The sequence below is a fragment of the Garra rufa genome, chromosome 2, assembly GCF_049309525.1.
Source record: "Garra rufa chromosome 2, GarRuf1.0, whole genome shotgun sequence".
Taxonomy (NCBI): Eukaryota; Metazoa; Chordata; class Actinopteri; order Cypriniformes; family Cyprinidae; genus Garra; species Garra rufa.
Window position 1 is genome coordinate 63,842,867 of NC_133362.1, and position 25,867 is coordinate 63,868,733.

The following is a 25,867-nucleotide window of genomic DNA, read 5'->3' on the forward strand; positions in this document are numbered from 1 at the left end:
CGCGTTGTGTTTACTGAGGTACAGAGACGAACGCGTTGTGCTTACTGAGGTATAGAGACAAACACGATGTGTTTACTGAGGTACAGAGATGAACGCGTTGTGTTTACTGAGGTAAAGAGACGAACGCGTTGTGTTTACTGAGGTATAGAGACGAACACATTGTTTACTGTGGTACAAAGATGAACGCGTTGTGTTTACTGAGGTACAGAGACGAACGCGTTGTTTTTACTGAGGTATAGAGACAAACACGGTGTGTTTACTGTGGTATAGAGACGAACACGATGTGTTTACTGAGGTACAGAGATGAACGCGTTGTGTTTACTGTGTTACAGAGACGAACGCGATGTGTTTACTGTGGTACAGAGACGAACGCGTTGTGTTTACTGAGGTACAGAGACGAACGCGTTGTGTTTACTGAGGTATAGATACGAACGCGTTGTGTTTACTGAGGTACCGAGACGAAAGCGTTGTGTTTACAGAGGTACAGAGACGAACGCGTTGTGTTTACTGTGGTACAGAGACGAACGCGTTGTGTTTACTGAGGTACAGAGACGAACGCTTTGTGTTTACTGAGGTACAGAGACGAACGCGTTGTGTTTACTGAGGTATAGATACGAACGCATTGTGTTTACTGTGGTACAGAGACGAACGCGTTGTGTTTACTGAGGTACAGAGACGAAAGCGTTGTGTTTACTGAGGTACAGATACGAACGCATTGCGTTTACTGAGGTACAGAGACGAACGCGTTGTGTTTACTGAGGTATAGATATGAACGCATTGAGTTTACTGTGGTACAGAGACGAACGCATTGTGTTTACTGAGGTACAGAGACGAACGCGTTGTGTTTACTGAGGTATAGATACGAACGCATTGTGTTTACTGAGATACAGAGACGAACGCGTTGTGTTTACTGAGGTATAGATATGAACGCATTGAGTTTACTGTGGTACAGAGACGAACGCGTTGTGTTTACTGAGGTACAGAGACGAACGCGTTGTGTTTACTGAGGTATAGATATGAACGCATTGAGTTTACTGTGGTACAGAGACGAACGCATTGCGTTTACTGAGGTACAGAGACGAACGCGTTGTGTTTACTGAGGTACAGAGACGAACGCGTTGTGTTTACTGTGGTATAGAGACGAAGAATTTGTGTTTACTGAGGTATAGATACGAACGCATTGTGTTTACTGAGGTATAGAGACGAACGCATTGTGTTTACTGTGGTACAGAGACGAACGCGTTGTGTTTACTGAGGTACAGAGACGAACGCGTTGTGTTTACTGAGGTATAGATACGAACGTGATGTGTTTACTGTGGTACAGAGACGAACGTGTTGTGTTTACTGTGGTATAGAGAAGAACGCGATGTGTTTACTGTGGTACAGAGACGAACGTGTTGTGGTATAGAGACGAACGCGTTGTGTTTACTGAGGTATAGATACGAACGCATTGTGTTTACTGTGGTATAGAGACGAACGCGTTGTGTTTACTGAGGTATAGATACGAACGCGTTGTGTTTACTGTGGTACAGAGACGAACGCGTTGTGTTTACTGTGGTATAGATACGAACGCATTGTGTTTACTGTGGTACAGAGACGAACGAGTTGTGTTTACTGTGGTATAGAGACGAACGCGTTGTGTTTACTGAGGTATAGAGACGAACGCGATGTGTTTACTGTGTTACAGATACGAACGCGATGTGTTTACTGAGGTATAGATACGAACGCATTGTGTTTACTGAGGTAAAGAGACGAACGCGATGTGTTTACTGTGGTATAGAGACGAACACGATGTGTTTACTGTGGTATAGATACGAACGCGTTGTGTTTACTGAGGTACCGAGACGAAAGCGTTGTGTTTACAGAGGTACAGAGACGAACGCGTTGTGTTTACTGTGGTACAGAGACGAACGCGTTGTGTTTACTGAGGTACAGAGACGAACGCGTTGTGTTTACTGAGGTACAGAGACGAACGCGTTGTGTTTACTGAGGTATAGATACGAACGCATTGTGTTTACTGTGGTACAGAGACGAACGCGTTGTGTTTACTGAGGTACAGAGACGAACGCGTTGTGTTTACTGAGGTATAGATACGAACGTGATGTGTTTACTGTGGTACAGAGACGAACGTGTTGTGTTTACTGTGGTATAGAGAAGAACGCGATGTGTTTACTGTGGTACAGAGACGAACGTGTTGTGGTATAGAGACGAACGCGTTGTGTTTACTGAGGTATAGATACGAACGCATTGTGTTTACTGTGGTACAGAGACGAACGCGTTGTGCTTACTGAGGTACAGAGACGAACGCGTTGTGTTTACTGAGGTACAGAGACGAACGCGTTGTGTTTACTGAGGTATAGATATGAACGCATTGAGTTTACTGTGGTACAGAGACGAACGCGTTGTGTTTACTGAGGTACAGAGACGAACGCGTTGTGTTTACTGAGGTATAGATATGAACGCATTGAGTTTACTGTGGTACAGAGACGAACGCATTGCGTTTACTGAGGTACAGAGACGAACGCGTTGTGTTTACTGTGGTACGGAGACGAACGCGTTGTGTTTACTGAGGTACAGAGACGAACGCGTTGTGTTTACTGTGGTATAGAGACGAAGAATTTGTGTTTACTGAGGTATAGATACGAACGCATTGTGTTTACTGAGGTATAGAGACGAACGCATTGTGTTTACTGTGGTACAGAGACGAACGCGTTGTGTTTACTGAGGTACAGAGACGAACGCGTTGTGTTTACTGAGGTATAGATACGAACGTGATGTGTTTACTGTGGTACAGAGACGAACGTGTTGTGTTTACTGTGGTATAGAGAAGAACGCGATGTGTTTACTGTGGTACAGAGACGAACGTGTTGTGGTATAGAGACGAACGCGTTGTGTTTACTGAGGTATAGATACGAACGCATTGTGTTTACTGTGGTATAGAGACGAACGCGTTGTGTTTACTGAGGTATAGATACGAACGCGTTGTGTTTACTGTGGTACAGAGACGAACGCGTTGTGTTTACTGTGGTATAGATACGAACGCATTGTGTTTACTGTGGTACAGAGACGAACGAGTTGTGTTTACTGTGGTATAGAGACGAACGCGTTGTGTTTATTGAGGTATAGAGACGAACGCGATGTGTTTACTGTGGTATAGAGAAGAACGCGATGTGTTTACTGTGTTACAGATACGAACGCGATGTGTTTACTGAGGTATAGATACGAACGCATTGTGTTTACTGAGGTAAAGAGACGAACGCGATGTGTTTACTGTGGTATAGAGACGAACACGATGTGTTTACTATGGTATAGAGACGAACACGATGTGTTTACTGAGGTACAGAGATGAACGCGTTGTGTTTACTGAGGTACAGAGACGAACGCGTTGTGCTTACTGAGGTATAGAGACAAACACGATGTGTTTACTGAGGTACAGAGATGAACGCGTTGTGTTTACTGAGGTAAAGAGACGAACGCGTTGTGTTTACTGAGGTATAGAGACGAACACATTGTTTACTGTGGTACAAAGATGAACGCGTTGTGTTTACTGAGGTACAGAGACGAACGCGTTGTTTTTACTGAGGTATAGAGACAAACACGGTGTGTTTACTGTGGTATAGAGACGAACACGATGTGTTTACTGAGGTACAGAGATGAACGCGTTGTGTTTACTGTGTTACAGAGACGAACGCGATGTGTTTACTGTGTTACAGATACGAACGCGATGTGTTTACTGAGGTATAGATACGAACGCATTGTGTTTACTGAGGTAAAGAGACGAACGCGATGTGTTTACTGTGGTATAGAGACGAACACGATGTGTTTACTGTGGTATAGATACGAACGCGTTGTGTTTACTGAGGTACCGAGACGAAAGCGTTGTGTTTACAGAGGTACAGAGACGAACGCGTTGTGTTTACTGTGGTACAGAGACGAACGCGTTGTGTTTACTGAGGTACAGAGACGAACGCGTTGTGTTTACTGAGGTACAGAGACGAACGCGTTGTGTTTACTGTGGTACAGAGACGAACGCGTTGTGTTTACTGAGGTACAGAGACGAACGCGTTGTGTTTACTGAGGTACAGAGACGAACGCGTTGTGTTTACTGAGGTATAGATACGAACGCATTGTGTTTACTGTGGTACAGAGACGAACGCGTTGTGTTTACTGAGGTACAGAGACGAAAGCGTTGTGTTTACTGAGGTATAGATACGAACGCATTGCGTTTACTGAGGTACAGAGACGAACGCGTTGTGTTTACTGAGGTACAGATACGAACGCATTGCGTTTACTGAGGTACAGAGACGAACGCGTTGTGTTTACTGAGGTACAGAGACGAACGCGTTGTGTTTACTGAGGTATAGATATGAACGCATTGTGTTTACTGTGGTACAGAGACGAACGCGTTGTGTTTACTGAGGTACAGAGACGAACGCTTTGTGTTTACTGAGGTACAGAGACGAACGCGTTGTGTTTACTGAGGTATAGATACGAACGCATTGTGTTTACTGTGGTACAGAGACGAACGCGTTGTGTTTACTGAGGTACAGAGACGAAAGCGTTGTGTTTACTGAGGTATAGATACGAACGCATTGCGTTTACTGAGGTACAGAGACGAACGCGTTGTGTTTACTGAGGTACAGATACGAACGCATTGCGTTTACTGAGATACAGAGACGAACGCGTTGTGTTTACTGAGGTACAGAGACGAACGCGTTGTGTTTACTGAGGTACAGAGACGAACGCGTTGTGTTTACTGAGGTACAGAGACGAACGCGTTGTGTTTACTGAGGTACAGAGACGAACGCGTTGTGTTTACTGAGGTATAGATATGAACGCATTGAGTTTACTGTGGTACAGAGACGAACGCGTTGTGTTTACTGAGGTATAGATATGAACGCATTGAGTTTACTGTGGTACAGAGACGAACGCATTGCGTTTACTGAGGTACAGAGACGAACGCGTTGTGTTTACTGAGGTACAGAGACGAACGCGTTGTGTTTACTGTGGTATAGAGACGAAGAATTTGTGTTTACTGAGGTATAGATACGAACGCATTGTGTTTACTGAGGTATAGAGACGAACGCATTGTGTTTACTGTGGTACAGAGACGAACGCGTTGTGTTTACTGAGGTACAGAGACGAACGCGTTGTGTTTACTGAGGTATAGATACGAACGTGATGTGTTTACTGTGGTACAGAGACGAACGTGTTGTGTTTACTGTGGTATAGAGAAGAACGCGATGTGTTTACTGTGGTACAGAGACGAACGTGTTGTGGTATAGAGACGAACGCGTTGTGTTTACTGAGGTATAGATACGAACGCATTGTGTTTACTGTGGTACAGAGACGAACGCGTTGTGCTTACTGAGGTACAGAGACGAACGCGTTGTGTTTACTGAGGTACAGAGACGAACGCGTTGTGTTTACTGAGGTACAGAGACGAACGCGTTGTGTTTACTGAGGTATAGATATGAACGCATTGAGTTTACTGTGGTACAGAGACGAACGCATTGCGTTTACTGAGGTACAGAGACGAACGCGTTGTGTTTACTGTGGTACGGAGACGAACGCGTTGTGTTTACTGAGGTACAGAGACGAACGCATTGTGTTTACTGTGGTATAGAGACGAAGAATTTGTGTTTACTGAGGTATAGATACGAACGCATTGTGTTTACTGAGGTATAGAGACGAACGCATTGTGTTTACTGTGGTACAGAGACGAACGCGTTGTGTTTACTGAGGTACAGAGACGAACGCGTTGTGTTTACTGAGGTATAGATACGAACGTGATGTGTTTACTGTGGTACAGAGACGAACGTGTTGTGTTTACTGTGGTATAGAGAAGAACGCGATGTGTTTACTGTGGTACAGAGACGAACGTGTTGTGGTATAGAGACGAACGCGTTGTGTTTACTGAGGTATAGATACGAACGCATTGTGTTTACTGTGGTATAGAGACGAACGCGTTGTGTTTACTGAGGTATAGATACGAACGCGTTGTGTTTACTGTGGTACAGAGACGAACGCGTTGTGTTTACTGTGGTATAGATACGAACGCATTGTGTTTACTGTGGTACAGAGACGAACGAGTTGTGTTTACTGTGGCATAGAGACGAACGCGTTGTGTTTATTGAGGTATAGAGACGAACGCGATGTGTTTACTGTGGTATAGAGAAGAACGCGATGTGTTTACTGTGTTACAGATACGAACGCGATGTGTTTACTGAGGTATAGATACGAACGCATTGTGTTTACTGAGGTAAAGAGACGAACGCGATGTGTTTACTGTGGTATAGAGACGAACACGATGTGTTTACTATGGTATAGAGACGAACACGATGTGTTTACTGAGGTACAGAGATGAACGCGTTGTGTTTACTGAGGTACAGAGACGAACGCGTTGTGCTTACTGAGGTATAGAGACAAACACGATGTGTTTACTGAGGTACAGAGATGAACGCGTTGTGTTTACTGAGGTAAAGAGACGAACGCGTTGTGTTTACTGAGGTATAGAGACGAACACATTGTTTACTGTGGTACAAAGATGAACGCGTTGTGTTTACTGAGGTACAGAGACGAACGCGTTGTTTTTACTGAGGTATAGAGACAAACACGGTGTGTTTACTGTGGTATAGAGACGAACACGATGTGTTTACTGAGGTACAGAGATGAACGCGTTGTGTTTACTGTGTTACAGAGACGAACGCGTTGTGTTTACTGAGGTATAGAGACGAACGCGATGTGTTTACTGTGGTATAGAGACGAACGCGATGTGTTTACTGTGTTACAGAGACGAACGCGATGTGTTTACTGTGGTATAGAGACGAACGCGATGTGTTTACTGTGTTACAGAGACGAACGTGATGTGTTTACTGTGGTATAGAGACAAACACGATGTGTTTACTGTGTTACATAGACGAACGCGATGTGTTTACTGTGGTATAGAGATGAACGCGTTGTGTTTACTGTGGTATAGAGACGAACGCGTTGTGTTTACTGAGGTACAGAGACGAACGCGTTGTGTTTACTGAGGTACAGAGACGAACGCGTTGTGTTTACTGAGGTATAGAGACGAACACGATGTGTTTACTGAGGTACAGAGACGAACGCGTTGTGTTTACTGAGGTATAGATACGAACGCATTGTGTTTACTGAGGTACAGAGACGAACGCGATGTGTTTACTGAGGTACAGAGACGAACGCGATGTGTTTACTGAGGTATAGAGACGAACGCGTTGTGTATACTGAGGTACAGAGACGAACGCGTTGTGTTTACTGAGGTATAGATACGAACGCATTGTGTTTACTGTGGTAGAGACGAACGCGTTGTTTACTGAGGTACAGAGACGAACACGTTGTGTTTACTGAGGTACAGAGACGAACGCGTTGTGTTTACTGAGGTATAGATACGAACGCATTGCGTTTACTGAGGTACAGAGACGAATGCGTTGTGTTTACTGAGGTACAGAGACGAACGCGTTGTGTTTACTGAGGTATAGATACGAATGCGATGTGTTTACTGTGGTACAGAGACGAACGCATTGTGTTTACTGTGGTACAGAGACGAACGCGTTGTGTTTACTGAGGTACAGAGACGAACGCGTTGTGTTTACTGAGGTATAGATATGAACGCATTGTGTTTACTGTGGTACAGAGACGAACGCGTTGTGTTTACTGAGGTACAGAGACGAACGCGTTGTGTTTACTGAGGTACAGAGACGAACGCGTTGTGTTTACTGAGGTATAGATACGAACGCGTTGCGTTTATTGAGGTACAGAGACGAACGCGTTGTGTTTACTGAGGTACAGAGACGAACGCGTTGTTTACTGAGGTACAGAGACGAACGCGTTGTGTTTACTGAGGTATAGATACGAACGCATTGTGTTTACTGTGGTACAGAGACGAACGCGTTGTGTTTACTGAGGTACAGAGACGAACGCGTTGTGTTTACTGAGGTATAGATACGAACGCATTGTGTTTACTGTGGTACAGAGACGAACGCGTTGTGTTTACTGAGGTACAGAGACGAAAGCGTTGTGTTTACTGAGGTATAGATACGAACGCATTGCGTTTACTGAGGTACAGAGACGAACGCGTTGTGTTTACTGAGGTACAGATACGAACGCATTGCGTTTACTGAGATACAGAGACGAACGCGTTGTGTTTACTGAGGTACAGAGACGAACGCGTTGTGTTTACTGAGGTACAGAGACGAACGCGTTGTGTTTACTGAGGTACAGAGACGAACGCGTTGTGTTTACTGAGGTACAGAGACGAACGCGTTGTGTTTACTGAGGTATAGATATGAACGCATTGAGTTTACTGTGGTACAGAGACGAACGCGTTGTGTTTACTGAGGTATAGATATGAACGCATTGAGTTTACTGTGGTACAGAGACGAACGCATTGCGTTTACTGAGGTACAGAGACGAACGCGTTGTGTTTACTGAGGTACAGAGACGAACGCGTTGTGTTTACTGTGGTATAGAGACGAAGAATTTGTGTTTACTGAGGTATAGATACGAACGCATTGTGTTTACTGAGGTATAGAGACGAACGCATTGTGTTTACTGTGGTACAGAGACGAACGCGTTGTGTTTACTGAGGTACAGAGACGAACGCGTTGTGTTTACTGAGGTATAGATACGAACGTGATGTGTTTACTGTGGTACAGAGACGAACGTGTTGTGTTTACTGTGGTATAGAGAAGAACGCGATGTGTTTACTGTGGTACAGAGACGAACGTGTTGTGGTATAGAGACGAACGCGTTGTGTTTACTGAGGTATAGATACGAACGCATTGTGTTTACTGTGGTACAGAGACGAACGCGTTGTGCTTACTGAGGTACAGAGACGAACGCGTTGTGTTTACTGAGGTACAGAGACGAACGCGTTGTGTTTACTGAGGTACAGAGACGAACGCGTTGTGTTTACTGAGGTATAGATATGAACGCATTGAGTTTACTGTGGTACAGAGACGAACGCATTGCGTTTACTGAGGTACAGAGACGAACGCGTTGTGTTTACTGTGGTACGGAGACGAACGCGTTGTGTTTACTGAGGTACAGAGACGAACGCATTGTGTTTACTGTGGTATAGAGACGAAGAATTTGTGTTTACTGAGGTATAGATACGAACGCATTGTGTTTACTGAGGTATAGAGACGAACGCATTGTGTTTACTGTGGTACAGAGACGAACGCGTTGTGTTTACTGAGGTACAGAGACGAACGCGTTGTGTTTACTGAGGTATAGATACGAACGTGATGTGTTTACTGTGGTACAGAGACGAACGTGTTGTGTTTACTGTGGTATAGAGAAGAACGCGATGTGTTTACTGTGGTACAGAGACGAACGTGTTGTGGTATAGAGACGAACGCGTTGTGTTTACTGAGGTATAGATACGAACGCATTGTGTTTACTGTGGTATAGAGACGAACGCGTTGTGTTTACTGAGGTATAGATACGAACGCGTTGTGTTTACTGTGGTACAGAGACGAACGCGTTGTGTTTACTGTGGTATAGATACGAACGCATTGTGTTTACTGTGGTACAGAGACGAACGAGTTGTGTTTACTGTGGCATAGAGACGAACGCGTTGTGTTTATTGAGGTATAGAGACGAACGCGATGTGTTTACTGTGGTATAGAGAAGAACGCGATGTGTTTACTGTGTTACAGATACGAACGCGATGTGTTTACTGAGGTATAGATACGAACGCATTGTGTTTACTGAGGTAAAGAGACGAACGCGATGTGTTTACTGTGGTATAGAGACGAACACGATGTGTTTACTATGGTATAGAGACGAACACGATGTGTTTACTGAGGTACAGAGATGAACGCGTTGTGTTTACTGAGGTACAGAGACGAACGCGTTGTGCTTACTGAGGTATAGAGACAAACACGATGTGTTTACTGAGGTACAGAGATGAACGCGTTGTGTTTACTGAGGTAAAGAGACGAACGCGTTGTGTTTACTGAGGTATAGAGACGAACACATTGTTTACTGTGGTACAAAGATGAACGCGTTGTGTTTACTGAGGTACAGAGACGAACGCGTTGTTTTTACTGAGGTATAGAGACAAACACGGTGTGTTTACTGTGGTATAGAGACGAACACGATGTGTTTACTGAGGTACAGAGATGAACGCGTTGTGTTTACTGTGTTACAGAGACGAACGCGTTGTGTTTACTGAGGTATAGAGACGAACGCGATGTGTTTACTGTGGTATAGAGACGAACGCGATGTGTTTACTGTGTTACAGAGACGAACGCGATGTGTTTACTGTGGTATAGAGACGAACGCGATGTGTTTACTGTGTTACAGAGACGAACGTGATGTGTTTACTGTGGTATAGAGACAAACACGATGTGTTTACTGTGTTACATAGACGAACGCGATGTGTTTACTGTGGTATAGAGATGAACGCGTTGTGTTTACTGTGGTATAGAGACGAACGCGTTGTGTTTACTGAGGTACAGAGACGAACGCGTTGTGTTTACTGAGGTACAGAGACGAACGCGTTGTGTTTACTGAGGTATAGAGACGAACACGATGTGTTTACTGAGGTACAGAGACGAACGCGTTGTGTTTACTGAGGTATAGATACGAACGCATTGTGTTTACTGAGGTACAGAGACGAACGCGATGTGTTTACTGAGGTACAGAGACGAACGCGATGTGTTTACTGAGGTATAGAGACGAACGCGTTGTGTATACTGAGGTACAGAGACGAACGCGTTGTGTTTACTGAGGTATAGATACGAACGCATTGTGTTTACTGTGGTAGAGACGAACGCGTTGTTTACTGAGGTACAGAGACGAACACGTTGTGTTTACTGAGGTACAGAGACGAACGCGTTGTGTTTACTGAGGTATAGATACGAACGCATTGCGTTTACTGAGGTACAGAGACGAATGCGTTGTGTTTACTGAGGTACAGAGACGAACGCGTTGTGTTTACTGAGGTATAGATACGAATGCGATGTGTTTACTGTGGTACAGAGACGAACGCATTGTGTTTACTGTGGTACAGAGACGAACGCGTTGTGTTTACTGAGGTACAGAGACGAACGCGTTGTGTTTACTGAGGTATAGATATGAACGCATTGTGTTTACTGTGGTACAGAGACGAACGCGTTGTGTTTACTGAGGTACAGAGACGAACGCGTTGTGTTTACTGAGGTACAGAGACGAACGCGTTGTGTTTACTGAGGTATAGATACGAACGCGTTGCGTTTATTGAGGTACAGAGACGAACGCGTTGTGTTTACTGAGGTACAGAGACGAACGCGTTGTTTACTGAGGTACAGAGACGAACGCGTTGTGTTTACTGAGGTATAGATACGAACGCATTGTGTTTACTGTGGTACAGAGACGAACGCGTTGTGTTTACTGTGGTACAGAGACGAACGCGTTGTGTTTACTGAGGTATAGAGACGAACGCGTTGTGTTTACTGAGGTACAGAGACGAACGCGTTGTGTTTACTGAGGTATAGATACGAACGCGTTGTGTTTACTGAGGTACCGAGACGAAAGCGTTGTGTTTACAGAGGTACAGAGACGAACGTGTTGTGTTTACTGTGGTACAGAGACGAACGCGTTGTGTTTACTGAGGTACAGAGACGAACGCGTTGTGTTTACTGAGGTACAGAGACGAACGCGTTGTGTTTACTGAGGTATAGATACGAACGCATTGTGTTTACTGTGGTACAGAGACGAACGCGTTGTGTTTACTGAGGTACAGAGACGAAAGCGTTGTGTTTACTGAGGTATAGATACGAACGCATTGCGTTTACTGAGGTACAGAGACGAACGCGTTGTGTTTACTGAGGTACAGATACGAACGCATTGCGTTTACTGAGGTACAGAGACGAACGCGTTGTGTTTACTGAGGTACAGAGACGAACGCGTTGTGTTTACTGAGGTATAGATACGAACGCGTTGTGTTTACTGAGGTACCGAGACGAAAGCGTTGTGTTTACTGAGGTACAGAGACGAACGTGTTGTGTTTACTGTGGTACAGAGACGAACGCGTTGTGTTTACTGAGGTACAGAGACGAACGCGTTGTGTTTACTGAGGTACAGAGACGAACGCGTTGTGTTTACTGAGGTACAGATACGAACGCATTGTGTTTACTGTGGTACAGAGACGAACGCGTTGTGTTTACTGAGGTACAGAGACGAAAGCGTTGTGTTTACTGAGGTATAGATACGAACGCATTGCGTTTACTGAGGTACAGAGACGAACGCGTTGTGTTTACTGAGGTACAGATACGAACGCATTGCGTTTACTGAGGTACAGAGACGAACGCGTTGTGTTTACTGAGGTACAGAGACGAACGCGTTGTGTTTACTGAGGTATAGATATGAACGCATTGAGTTTACTGTGGTACAGAGACGAACGCGTTGTGTTTACTGAGGTACAGAGACGAACGCGTTGTGTTTACTGAGGTATAGATATGAACGCATTGAGTTTACTGTGGTACAGAGACGAACGCATTGCGTTTACTGAGGTACAGAGACGAACGCGTTGTGTTTACTGTGGTACGGAGACGAACGCGTTGTGTTTACTGAGGTACAGAGACGAACGCGTTGTGTTTACTGTGGTATAGAGACGAAGAATTTGTGTTTACTGAGGTATAGATACGAACGCATTGTGTTTACTGAGGTATAGAGACGAACGCATTGTGTTTACTGTGGTACAGAGACGAACGCGTTGTGTTTACTGAGGTACAGAGACGAACGCGTTGTGTTTACTGAGGTATAGATACGAACGTGATGTGTTTACTGAGGTACAGAGACGAACGCGTTGTGTTTACTGAGGTATAGATACGAACGCATTGTGTTTACTGTGGTACAGAGACGAACGCGTTGTGCTTACTGAGGTACAGAGACGAACGCGTTGTGTTTACTGAGGTATAGATACGAACGCATTGTGTTTACTGTGGTATAGAGACGAACGCGTTGTGTTTACTGAGGTATAGATACGAACGCGTTGTGTTTACTGTGGTACAGAGACGAACGCGTTGTGTTTACTGTGGTATAGATACGAACGCATTGTGTTTACTGTGGTACAGAGACGAACAAGTTGTGTTTACTGTGGTATAGAGACGAACGCATTGTGTTTACTGAGGTATAGAGACGAACGCGATGTGTTTACTGTGGTATAGAGAAGAACGCGATGTGTTTACTGTGTTACAGATACGAACGCGATGTGTTTACTGAGGTATAGATACGAACGCATTGTGTTTACTGAGGTAAAGAGACGAACGCGATGTGTTTACTGTGGTATAGAGACGAACACGATGTGTTTACTGTGGTATAGAGACGAACACGATGTGTTTACTGAGGTACAGAGATGAACGCGTTGTGTTTACTGAGGTACAGAGACGAACGCGTTGTGCTTACTGAGGTATAGAGACAAACACGATGTGTTTACTGAGGTACAGAGATGAACGCGTTGTGTTTACTGAGGTATAGAGACGAACGCGTTGTTTACTGTGGTACAAAGATGAACGCGTTGTGTTTACTGAGGTACAGAGACGAACGCGTTGTTTTTACTGAGGTATAGAGACGAACACGGTGTGTTTACTGTGGTATACAGACGAACACGATGTGTTTACTGAGGTACAGAGATGAACGCGTTGTGTTTACTGTGTTACAGAGACGAACGCGATGTGTTTACTGTGGTATAGAGACGAACGCGTTGTGTTTACTGAGGTACAGAGACGAACGCGTTGTGTTTACTGAGGTATAGAGACGAACGCGATGTGTTTACTGTGGTATAGAGACGAACGCGATGTGTTTACTGTGTTACAGAGACGAACGCGATGTGTTTACTGTGGTATAGAGACGAACGCGATGTGTTCACTGTGTTACAGTGACGAACGCGATGTGTTTACTGTGGTATAGAGACGAACGCGATGTGTTCACTGTGTTACAGTGACGAACGCGATGTGTTTACTGTGGTATAGAGACGAACGCGATGTGTCTACTGTGGTATAGAGACGAACGCGATGTGTATACTGTGTTACAGAGACGAACGCGATGTGTTTACTGTGGTATAGAGACGAACGCGATGTGTTCACTGTGTTACAGTGACGAACGCGATGTGTTTACTGTGGTATAGAGACGAACGCGATGTGTTTACTGTGTTACAGAGACGAACGCGATGTGTTTACTGTGGTATAGAGACGAACGCGATGTGTTCACTGTGTTACAGTGACGAACGCGATGTGTTTACTGTGGTATAGAGACGAACGCGATGTGTTTACTGTGTTACAGAGACGAACGCGATGTGTTTACTGTGGTATAGAGACGAACGCGATGTGTTCACTGTGTTACAGTGACGAACGCGATGTGTTTACTGTGGTATAGAGACGAACGCGATGTGTTCACTGTGGTATAGAGACGAACGCCATGTGTTTACTGAGGTACAGAGACGAACGCGATGTGTTTACTGAGGTATAGAGACGAACGCGTTGTGTTTACTGAGGTAAAGAGACGAACACGTTGTGTTTACTGAGGTATAGATACGAACGCATTGTGTTTACTGTGGTACAGAGACGAACGCGTTGTGTATACTGAGGTACAGAGACGAACGCGTTGTGTTTACTGAGGTACAGAGACGAACGCGATGTGTTTACTAAGGTACAGAGACGAACGCGATGTGTTTACTGAGGTATAGAGACGAACGCGTTGTGTATACTGAGGTACAGAGACGAACACGTTGTGTTTACTGTGGAACAGAGACGAACACGATGTGTTTACTGAGGTACAGAGACGAACGCGATTTGTTTACTGAGGTACAGAGACGGACGCGTGGTGTTTACCGAGGTATAGAGACGAACGCGATGTGTTTACCGAGGTACAGAGACGAACGCGATGTGTTTACTGAGGTACAGAGACGAACGCGTTGTGTTTACTGAGGTACAGAGACGAACGCGTTGTGTTTACTGAGGTAAAGAGACGAATGCGTTGTGTTTACTGAGGTATAGAGACGAACGTGTTGTGTATACTGAGGTACAGAGACGAACGCGTTGTGTTTACTGAGGTACAGAGACGAACGCGATGTGTTTACTGAGGTACAGAGACGAACGCGATGTGTTTACTGAGGTATAGAGACGAACGCGTTGTGTATACTGAGGTACAGAGACGAACGCGTTGTGTTTACTGAGGTATAGATACGAACGCATTGTGTTTACTGTGGTAGAGACGAACGCGTTGTTTACTGAGGTACAGAGACGAACACGTTGTGTTTACTGAGGTACAGAGACGAACGCGTTGTGTTTACTGAGGTATAGATACGAACGCATTGCGTTTACTGAGGTACAGAGACGAATGCGTTGTGTTTACTGAGGTACAGAGACGAACGCGTTGTGTTTACTGAGGTATAGATACGAATGCGATGTGTTTACTGTGGTACAGAGACGAACGCATTGTGTTTACTGTGGTACAGAGACGAACGCGTTGTGTTTACTGAGGTACAGAGACGAACGCGTTGTGTTTACTGAGGTATTGATATGAACGCATTGTGTTTACTGTGGTACAGAGACGAACGCGTTGTGTTTACTGAGGTACAGAGACGAACGCGTTGTGTTTACTGAGGTACAGAGACGAACGCGTTGTGTTTACTGAGGTATAGATACGAACGCGTTGCGTTTATTGAGGTACAGAGACGAACGCGTTGTGTTTACTGAGGTACAGAGACGAACGCGTTGTTTACTGAGGTACACAGACGAACGCGTTGTGTTTACTGAGGTACAGAGACGAACGCGTTGTGTTTACTGAGGTACAGAGACGAACGCGTTGTTTACTGAGGTATAGATACGAACGCATTGTGTTTACTGTGGTACAGAGACGAACGCGTTGTGTTTATTGAGGTACAGAGACGAACGCGCTGTGTTTACTGAGGTACAGAGACGAACGCGTTGTTTACTGAGGTATAGATACGAACGCATTGTGTTTACTGTGGTACAGAGACGAACGCGTTGCGTTTATTGAGGTACAGAGACGAACGCGTTGTGTTTACTGAGGTACAGAGACGAACGCGTTGTTTACTGAGGTATAGATACGAACGCATTGTGTTTACTGTGGTACAGAGACGAACGCGTTGTGTTTACTGTGGTACAGAGACGAACGCGTTGTGTTTACTGAGGTACAGAGACGAACGCGTTGTGTTTACTGAGGTATAGATACGAACGCGTTGTGTTTACTGAGGTACCGAGACAAAAGCGTTGTGTTTACAGAGGTACAGAGACGAACGCATTGTGTTTACTGTGGTACAGAGACGAACGCGTTGTGTTTACTGAGGTACAGAGACGAACGCGTTGTGTTTACTGAGGTATAGATACGAACGTGATGTGTTTACTGTGGTACAGAGACGAACGTGTTGTGTTTACTGTGGTATAGAGAAGAACGCGATGTGTTTACTGTGGTACAGAGACGAACGTGTTGTGGTATAGAGACGAACGCGTTGTGTTTACTGAGGTATAGAGACGAACGTGTTGTGTTTACTGTGGTATAGAGAAGAACGCGATGTGTTTACTGTGGTACAGAGACGAACGTGTTGTGGTATAGAGACGAACGCGTTGTGTTTACTGTGGTACAGAGACGAACGCGTTGTGCTTACTGAGGTACAGAGACGAACGCGTTGTGTTTACTGAGGTAAAGAGACGAACGCGTTGTGTTTACTGAGGTATAGAGACGAACGCGTTGTTTACTGTGGCACAAAGATGAACGCGTTGTGTTTACTGAGGTACAGAGACGAACGCGTTGTTTTTACTGAGGTATAGAGACGAACACGGTGTGTTTACTGTGGTATAGAGACGAACACGATGTGTTTACTGAGGTACAGAGATGAACGCGTTGTGTTTACTGTGTTACAGAGACGAACGCGATGTGTTTACTGTGGTATAGAGACGAACGCGTTGTGTTTACTGAGGTACAGAGACGAACGCGTTGTGTTTACTGAGGTAGAGAGACGAACGCGATGTGTTTACTGTGGTATAGAGACGAACGCGATGTGTTTACTGTGTTACAGAGACGAACGCGATGTGTTTACTGTGGTATAGAGACGAACGCGATGTGTTCACTGTGTTACAGTGACGAACGCGATGTGTTTACTGTGGTATAGAGACGAACGCGATGTGTTCACTGTGTTACAGTGACGAACGCGATGTGTTTACTGTGGTATAGAGACGAACGCGATGTGTTTACTGTGGTATAGAGACGAACGCGATGTGTTTACTGTGTTACAGAGACGAACGTGATGTGTTTACTGTGGTATAGAGACGAACGCGATGTGTTTACTGTGTTACATAGACGAACGCGATGTGTTTACTGTGTTACAGAGACGAACGCGATGTGTTTACTGTGTTACATAGACGAACGCGATGTGTTTACTGTGGTATACAGATGAACGCGTTGTGTTTACTGAGGTACAGAGACGAACGCGTTGTGTTTACTGAGGTATAGAGACGAACACGATGTGTTTACTGAGGTACAGAGACGAACGCGTTGTGTTTACTGAGGTATAGATACGAACGCATTGTGTTTACTGAGGTACAGAGATGAACGCGATGTGTTTACTGTGGTATAGAGACGAACGCGATGTGTTTACTGAGGTATAGATACGAACGCATTGTGTTTACTGAGGTACAGAGATGAACGCGATGTGTTTACTGTGTTACAGAGACGAACGCGATGTGTTTACTGTGGTATAGAGACGAACGCGTTGTGTTTACTGAGGTATAGATACGAACGCATTGTGTTTACTGAGGTACAGAGATGAACGCGATGTGTTTACTGTGTTACAGAGACGAACGCGATGTGTTTACTGTGGTATAGAGACTAACGCGATGTGTTTACTGAGGTATAGATACGAACGCGATGTGTCTACTGTGGTATAGAGACGAACGCGATGTGTATACTGTGTTACAGAGACGAACGCGATGTGTTTACTGTGGTATAGAGACGAACGCGATGTGTTCACTGTGTTACAGTGACGAACGCGATGTGTTTACTGTGGTATAGAGACGAACGCGATGTGTTTACTGTGTTACAGAGACGAACGCGATGTGTTTACTGTGGTATAGAGACGAACGCGATGTGTTCACTGTGTTACAGTGACGAACGCGATGTGTTTACTGTGGTATAGAGACGAACGCGATGTGTTCACTGTGTTACAGTGACGAACGCGATGTGTTTACTGTGGTATAGAGACTAACGCAATGTGTTTACTGAGGTATAGATACGAACGCGATGTGTCTACTGTGGTATAGAGACGAACGCGATGTGTATACTGTGTTACAGAGACGAACGCGATGTGTTTACTGTGGTATAGAGACGAACGCGATGTGTTCACTGTGTTACATAGACGAACGCGATGTGTTTACTGTGGTATAGAGACGAACGCGATGTGTTCACTGTGTTACAGTGACGAACGCGATGTGTTTACTGTGGTATAGAGACGAATGCGATGTGTTTACTGTGGTATAGAGACGAACGCGATGTGTTTACTCTGTTACAGAGACGAACGCGATGTGTTTACTCTGTTACAGAGACGAACGCGTTGTGTTTACTGAGGTACAGAGACGAACGCGTTGTGTTTACTGAGGTATAGATACGAACGCATTGCGTTTACTGAGGTACAGAGACGAATGCGTTGTGTTTACTGAGGTACAGAGACGAACGCATTGTGTTTACTGAGGTATAGATACGAATGCGATGTGTTTACTGTGGTACAGAGACGAACGCATTGTGTTTACTGTGGTACAGAGACGAACGCGTTGTGTTTACTGAGGTACAGAGACGAACGCGTTGTGTTTACTGAGGTACAGAGAAGAACGCGTTGTGTTTACTGAGGTACAGAGACGAACGCGTTGTGTTTACTGAGGTACAGAGACGAACGCGTTGTTTACTGAGGTACAGAGACGAACGCGTTGTGTTTACTGAGGTATAGATACGAACGCGATGTGTCTACTGTGGTATAGAGACGAACGCGATGTGTATACTGTGTTACAGAGACGAACGCGATGTGTTTACTGTGGTATAGAGACGAACGCGATGTGTTCACTGTGTTACAGTGACGAACGCGATGTGTTTACTGTGGTATAGAGACGAACGCGATGTGTTTACTGTGTTACAGAGACGAACGCGATGTGTTTACTGTGGTATAGAGACGAACGCGATGTGTTCACTGTGTTACAGTGACGAACGCGATGTGTTTACTGTGGTATAGAGACGAACGCGATGTGTTTACTGTGTTACAGAGACGAACGCGATGTGTTTACTGTGGTATAGAGACGAACGCGATGTGTTCACTGTGTTACAGTGACGAACGCGATGTGTATACTTTGTTACAGAGACGAACGCGATGTGTCTACTGTGGTATAGAGACGAACGCGATGTGTCAACTGTGGTATAGAGACGAACGCGATGTGTTTACTGTGGAATAGAGACGAACGCGATGTGTTTACTGAGGTACAGAGACGAACGCGTTGTGTTTACTGAGGTATAGAGACAAACACGGTGTGTTTAATGAGTTACAGAGATGAACGCGTTGTGTTTACTGAGGTATAGAGACGAACGCGTTGTGTTTACTGAGGTATAGAGACGAACACGATGTTTTTACTGAGGTACAGAGACGAAAGCGTTGTGTTTACTGAGGTATAGAGACGAACGCATTGTGTTTACTGAGGTACAGCGATGAACGCGTTGTGTTTACTGAGGTATAGATACGAACGCATTGTGTTTACTGAGGTACAGAGACGAACGCGATGTGTTTACTGTGGTAAAGAGACGAACGCGATGTGTTTACTGTGTTACAGAGACGAACGCGATGTGTTTACTGTGGTATAGAGACGAACGCGATGTGTTTACTGTGTTACAGTGACGAACGCGATGTGTTTACTGTGGTATAGAGACGAACGCGATGTGTTTACTGTGTTACAGAGACGAACGCGATGTGTTTACTGTGTTACAGTGACGAACGCGATGTGTTTACTGTGGTATAGAGACGAACGCGATGTGTTTACTGAGGTACAGAGACGAACGCGTTGTGTTTACTGAGGTATAGAGACGAACACGATGTGTTTACTGAGGTACAGAGACGAACGCGTTGTGTTTACTGAGGTATAGATACGAACGCATTGTGTTTACTGAGGTACAGAGACGAACGCGATGTGTTTACTGTGTTACAGAGACGAACGCGATGTGTTTATTGTGGCATAGAGACGAACGCGATGTGTTTACTGTGTTACAGTGACGAACGCGATGTGTATACTGAGGTATAGAGACGAACGCGTTGTGTTTACTGTGTTACAGTGACGAACGCGATGTGTTTACTGTGGTATAGAGACGAACGCGATGTGTTTACTGTGTTACAGAGACGAACGCGATGTGTTTACTGTGGTATAGAGACAAACGCGATGTGTTTACTGAGGTATAGATACGAACGCGATGTGTCTACTGTGGTATAGAGACGAACGCGATGTGTATACTGTGTTACAGAGACGAACGCGATGTGTTTACTGTGGTATAGAGACGAACGCGATGTGTTCACTGTGTTACAGTGACGAACGCGATGTGTTTACTGTGGTATAGAGACGAACGCGATGTGTTTACTGTGTTACAGAGGCGAACGCGATGTGTTTACTGTGGTATAGAGACGAACGCGATGTGTTTACTGTGGTATAGATACGAACGCGATGTGTCTACTGTGGTATAGAGACGAACGCGATGTGTCTACTGTGGTATAGAGACGAACGCGATGTGTTTACTGTGGAATAGAGACGAACGCGATGTGTTTACAGTGTTATAGAGACGAACGCGATGTGTTTACTGTGGTATGTGTTTACTGAGGTATAGAGATGAACGCGTTGTGTTTACTGAGGTATAGAGACGAACGCGTTGTGTTTACTGTGGTATAGAGACGAACGCGTTGTGTTTACTGAGGTATAGATACGAACGCATTGTGTTTACTGTGGTACAGAGACGAAGGCGATGTGTTTACTGTGGTACAGATACGAACGCGATGTGTTTACTGTGGTACAGAGACGAACGCAATGTGTTAACTGAGGCATAGCTGATTGAACAAGAGCAAAAAAGTGATCGGTTAACACACAGATCTGGCCATTAAAAATGCGTCTATTTTCACGCAGCAGCCTGCAATTTGGCACTTGTGATCACGGATGGCCCTGTAGGCACTTTTTCAGATTTTTTTAAAACGTTGTTGCGCTTCATATAATATCCACCAGGTATCGCAAGGAACAACATTCTGTAGCCAAAAACCATGGCCAGCTTCAGGAGGCGTTGGTCACAAATAACGTTGTTTACAAAAGTTAAATGATTCCATCTTTCCTGAAAGTATGATTCAAACGAATAGCAAAAAGTTATTCATAAGCAGGTGCAGTTGTATTATTATTTTCTTTTCTTTTTTTTTCCTGATGAACATTTATTAAACTGCATTGGAAACAGAAGTGTTAATTTTGGTTATTTTATTTTTCTCAACCGACGTCGTGAAGTATTATTAACCGGCAAGATTATGTTAAATTACAATTAAATTTGAATTGAAACGTGGCTGTGACACATTAAAAACAGCTAAATTCTCAAATTTTCAGGGATTAATTGTACACAAGCAAAAAGCAGCATAATCATCAGAATGTCACACACATCACGCGCAGAGCTTGTGCACAGATAAAAACCTAATAAAGCTATATATAATAATGAATAAAATAGGCCCATATGCGAAATATATTTTTCTGAATGAATAATTAATTAACAAAACGAAAGAAAATAAAATGAACAAGTAGCAGCCGATACACAGAATTTCAGGCAGTTTCTGTGATGCGCTCTTAAAGCAGCATCTTGTTTCCATTTTTTTTTACAAATACACATCTGTTTATATTGTGATTGTACACAAATAAAAGAAATATGTAAAATAGCCTAGTTTTGAACAATGCCTAATTCTTGAACGAGTATTGTAAGCTGTATCCACATTTATAATGGGAAAAAAAATCAAGTGATCCTGCCATTACTGGAACCATGTCCTGTGGTCTGATGAGACCAAGATAAACTTATTTGGTTCAGATGGTGTTAAGCGTGTGTGGCGATAACAAGGTGAGGAGTACAAAGAGAAGTGTGTCTTGCCTACAGTCAAGCATGGTGGTGAGAGTGTCATGGTCTGGGGAAGCATGAATGCTGCTGTCACTGTGGTGCTACAGTTCATTGAGGGAGCCATGAATGCCAACATGTACTGTGTCATACTGAAGCAGAGCATGATCCCCTTCCTACGGAGACTGAGCTGCAGGGCAGTATTCCAAAATGATAATGACCCCAAACACACCTCCAAGATGACCACTGCCTTGCTAAAGCATGTCTCCAGACCTAAACCCTATTTTTTTTTTTTGAACTTTTATTGACAACAGTCAACATAAATACAAATAATAACAACAACAGTCCTGAGATTGGGTCCGAGCTCTCAAATAAAGATATATATATATATGGTTACAATAAAGATCTGAGGAAAAAATTAAAATAAATAGACAAAGTTCAAGCAAAAATACAAACTTAAAAGAGACCCATCTAACAAGTCTTTGTATTGGTCCCCATCTTCTTTCAAAGATGTGAGTCTTCAACTGTAGTTGTGCTGTCAACTGGTCCATTGAATATAACTGTGATTTTTTGTATCCATTGTGAGACCATGGGTGGTTCAGGTTTCAACCAATAAGTTGTTATCATTTTTCTTGCAGCCATTAGTAGTAGATGTAGCAAAGTTTTCTGATCATGGGACAAATAATCCGGGAATTTGTCCAGTAGACACGTTAAAGGGTCCCAGGAAAGATTCACTTTAAGGAGGTTTTCTACGAGCCCCTTAACTTCAGTCCAAAAGTGTTGAACAATGGGACAGTCCCAAAATATGTGCGTTTGATCACCCCCCAAGTCCACAGTTTCTCCAGCACTTATTGCTACCCCAACTCCCAGAGCAAAAAGACTTAAGTGGTGTCCTGAAAAATCGGATTTTTGACTTCCAGTCAAACTCCTTCCACATTTGACTCCCCAACCCCTTATGGCAACCAGAACAAACATCAACCCAAGTATCATCATCCAATGTCACATTGAGTTCCATTTCCCATTGTTGTTTTATATGTTGGGTATTATCCGACATATCCATAATCAGTTTGCAGTAAATTAAGGACACTTGTTTTTTCATTACACCATTGTTTTCAATCAGATGAATCAAATGTTTTTATATGTTTGTTGGTTCTCTTCTGAGCTGATCCCAGTCCTTATGTTTTGTTAAATAGTTCCTTATTTGTAAACATCTGTAATGGTCCCCTGAGGGTAGATTAAAGTTATTTCTTAATTGGGCGAAAGTTTTCATTACATTTCCCTCAAATAGTTGGTTTACAGTGATAAGCTTTTTCTCCGCCCACTTATCAAAGCCCCTGTCCGTTAAAGATGGAAGAAATTCAATATTCCTGCTTATGGACATGGCTCGCGAGAGGGCCACCAATCCTCTTGATTGTTTTTGTACCTGGTTCCAGATTTTTAAAGTATTTTTAACCCATAAATTTTCTATCCTCATTTTCTTCTGTGTCTCTAGACCAATAAATGGGAGCCATGATAGAGATATTCCAGGCATTGACTCCTCCTCCATGGAGACCCATATTGTTTCTGGATCACGAATGATCCAGGCCACTATTGCTCTTATTTGGGCAGCCCAAAAATACATTTTTATGTTAGGCAACCTCAGGCCACCATTATCCTTATCTGACATCAGAATTTTAAGGCGCACTCTTGGCCTTTTGTTCTGCCAAATAAATTTTGAAATGCATTTTTCTAATGATTTGAATGCAGATTGTGGTACAAAAATGGGGAGGCTTTGAAATATGAACAGTAATCTTGGTAGAACATTCATTCTAATACATTCAATTCTTCCTAGGAGAGAGAGTGGAAGTACGTCCCATCTATTCAAATCGGTTTTGATTTCTCTAAATAACTTTTCATGATTAGATGAAAACAACTGAATGGTCTTAGGGGTAATTGTTACTCCCAGATATTTAAACCCCTGTGTGGAATGTCTGAATGAGACCAAATTATCTAACTGTGATGGCCATTTCCCAACAATCATTAATGCTTCAGATTTATTTGTATTAACCTTGTATCCCGATACAGTACTATACTCATTAAGGCTTTGGAGCAGGGCAGGAATGGTTGTAATAGGGTTTTCCAAAAATAATAAAATATCATCCGCAAAAAGAGACAGCTTATGAGGAGCATTGGTTTCATCTCTTATTCCCTGTATGAGAGGATTGGATCTAATCAGTTCGGCCAGCGGCTCTATGCTAAGTGCAAATAAAGAGGGGGAAAGGACTTCACCCTGTCTAGTGCCACGTCCCAGTGAGAAGAAATCAGAGCAGTGGCCATTAACCCTTACTCGTGACCTGGGGTCTTTATAAAATATTTGGATCCATTTAATAAAGATGTCATTAAAACCCATATGTTTGAGAGTCTGCTGTAGAAAGGCCCAATCCACTCTGTCGAACGCCTTCTCAGCATCTAAGCTGAGCAGCATTGATGGGGTGTTCCTTTTTTGCGCTATTATTTGGAGATTTAAGGCTCTTCTGACATTAGCTGTTCCTTGTCTCTGTGCAATGAAACCAGTCTGGTCAGGTTTTACAAGTTTTCTTATGTAATTTGGAATTCTGTTTGCAATAATGGCCGTAAGTATTTTTAGATCAACACATAGAAGGCTGATGGGACGGTAAGAGGTGCAGAGTGTTGGGTCTTTGCCCTCTTTATGGATGACACTAATAATGGCTTCAGACCATGACCGGGGGGGATCACCTTCTGAGAGCGCGAAATTGTAGACCTTATGCAGAATTGGAGTCAGCTCTTTTTCAAACACTCTGTAATATTCTCCAGGGAGTCCATCCACTCCTGGAGATTTGTTATTTTTAAGTTTCATAATGCTTTTTTTAATTTCTTCTTTTGTAATTGGTCAGCTTCCTCCTTAGTCAGTTTACTAAGATTAATTGATTTAAGCAGATCTTCAATCTTTTCCATCTTATTTGGGCAGCCCTCTTCCCTATATAACTCCTGGTAGTAGCTGGCAAATGCCTTTGTAATATCCTTCGGCTGCTGCATAATATCCCCAGATTTTGGGCATTTTATTTTATGCACCACTCTGCTTGATTGCAATTTACGCAGCTGAAATGCTAACAGGCGACTAGCCCTATTGCCAAATTCATAATATTTTTGGTTTGTGAATCTCAGCTGCCCCTCTGCTTTGTAGGTTAACAAGTTGTTCAGTTGTTGTCTAGTCTCTTTTAGTTTGTTCAGTAAGTCACCCTTCCGAGTTGTCTGAAATTCTCTTTCCATTGCCCTGATTTTGTTTTCTAATTCTAATTGTTCTGCACTTCTCTCTTTTTTTTTAATCTCAAACAGATTGCAATTATATTGCCTCTTAGGACACATTTGGCTCCCTCCAATAACACTGTTGGAGACATCCCATCCTTATCATTAAATTCAAGATAGTCAATAATGCTTTTTTGTAACTCTTGTTTAACTATTTCTTTATTTAATATAGATACATTGGCTCTCCAATATTTAAAATTGTTATTTGGGCTCATTTTTAATTTTAAACATACTGGTGCATGGTCTGAGATGGTGCTTGCTTCTATATTACATTCAGTGGCTCTAAAGGAGTCTGCTCCCGACATCAGGAACATATCCAACCTTGAGTGGGTACAGTGAACCTGTGAGAAAAAGGTAAAATCTCTCTCCTTGCGATGTAAGCTGCGCCAAACATCTACCAAGCCTACCTCCCCCATCATTGTTAAAAGAGCCAGAGACT

General features: G+C 43.6%; 1 protein-coding gene across 1 annotated transcript in view; it reads left to right on the plus strand.

Moving 5' to 3' along the window:
* The window catches only part of LOC141326033 (uncharacterized), a 321,966-nt gene that overhangs the window by 196,154 nt on the left and 99,945 nt on the right, over positions 1 to 25,867 (plus strand). The window lies entirely within an intron of this gene.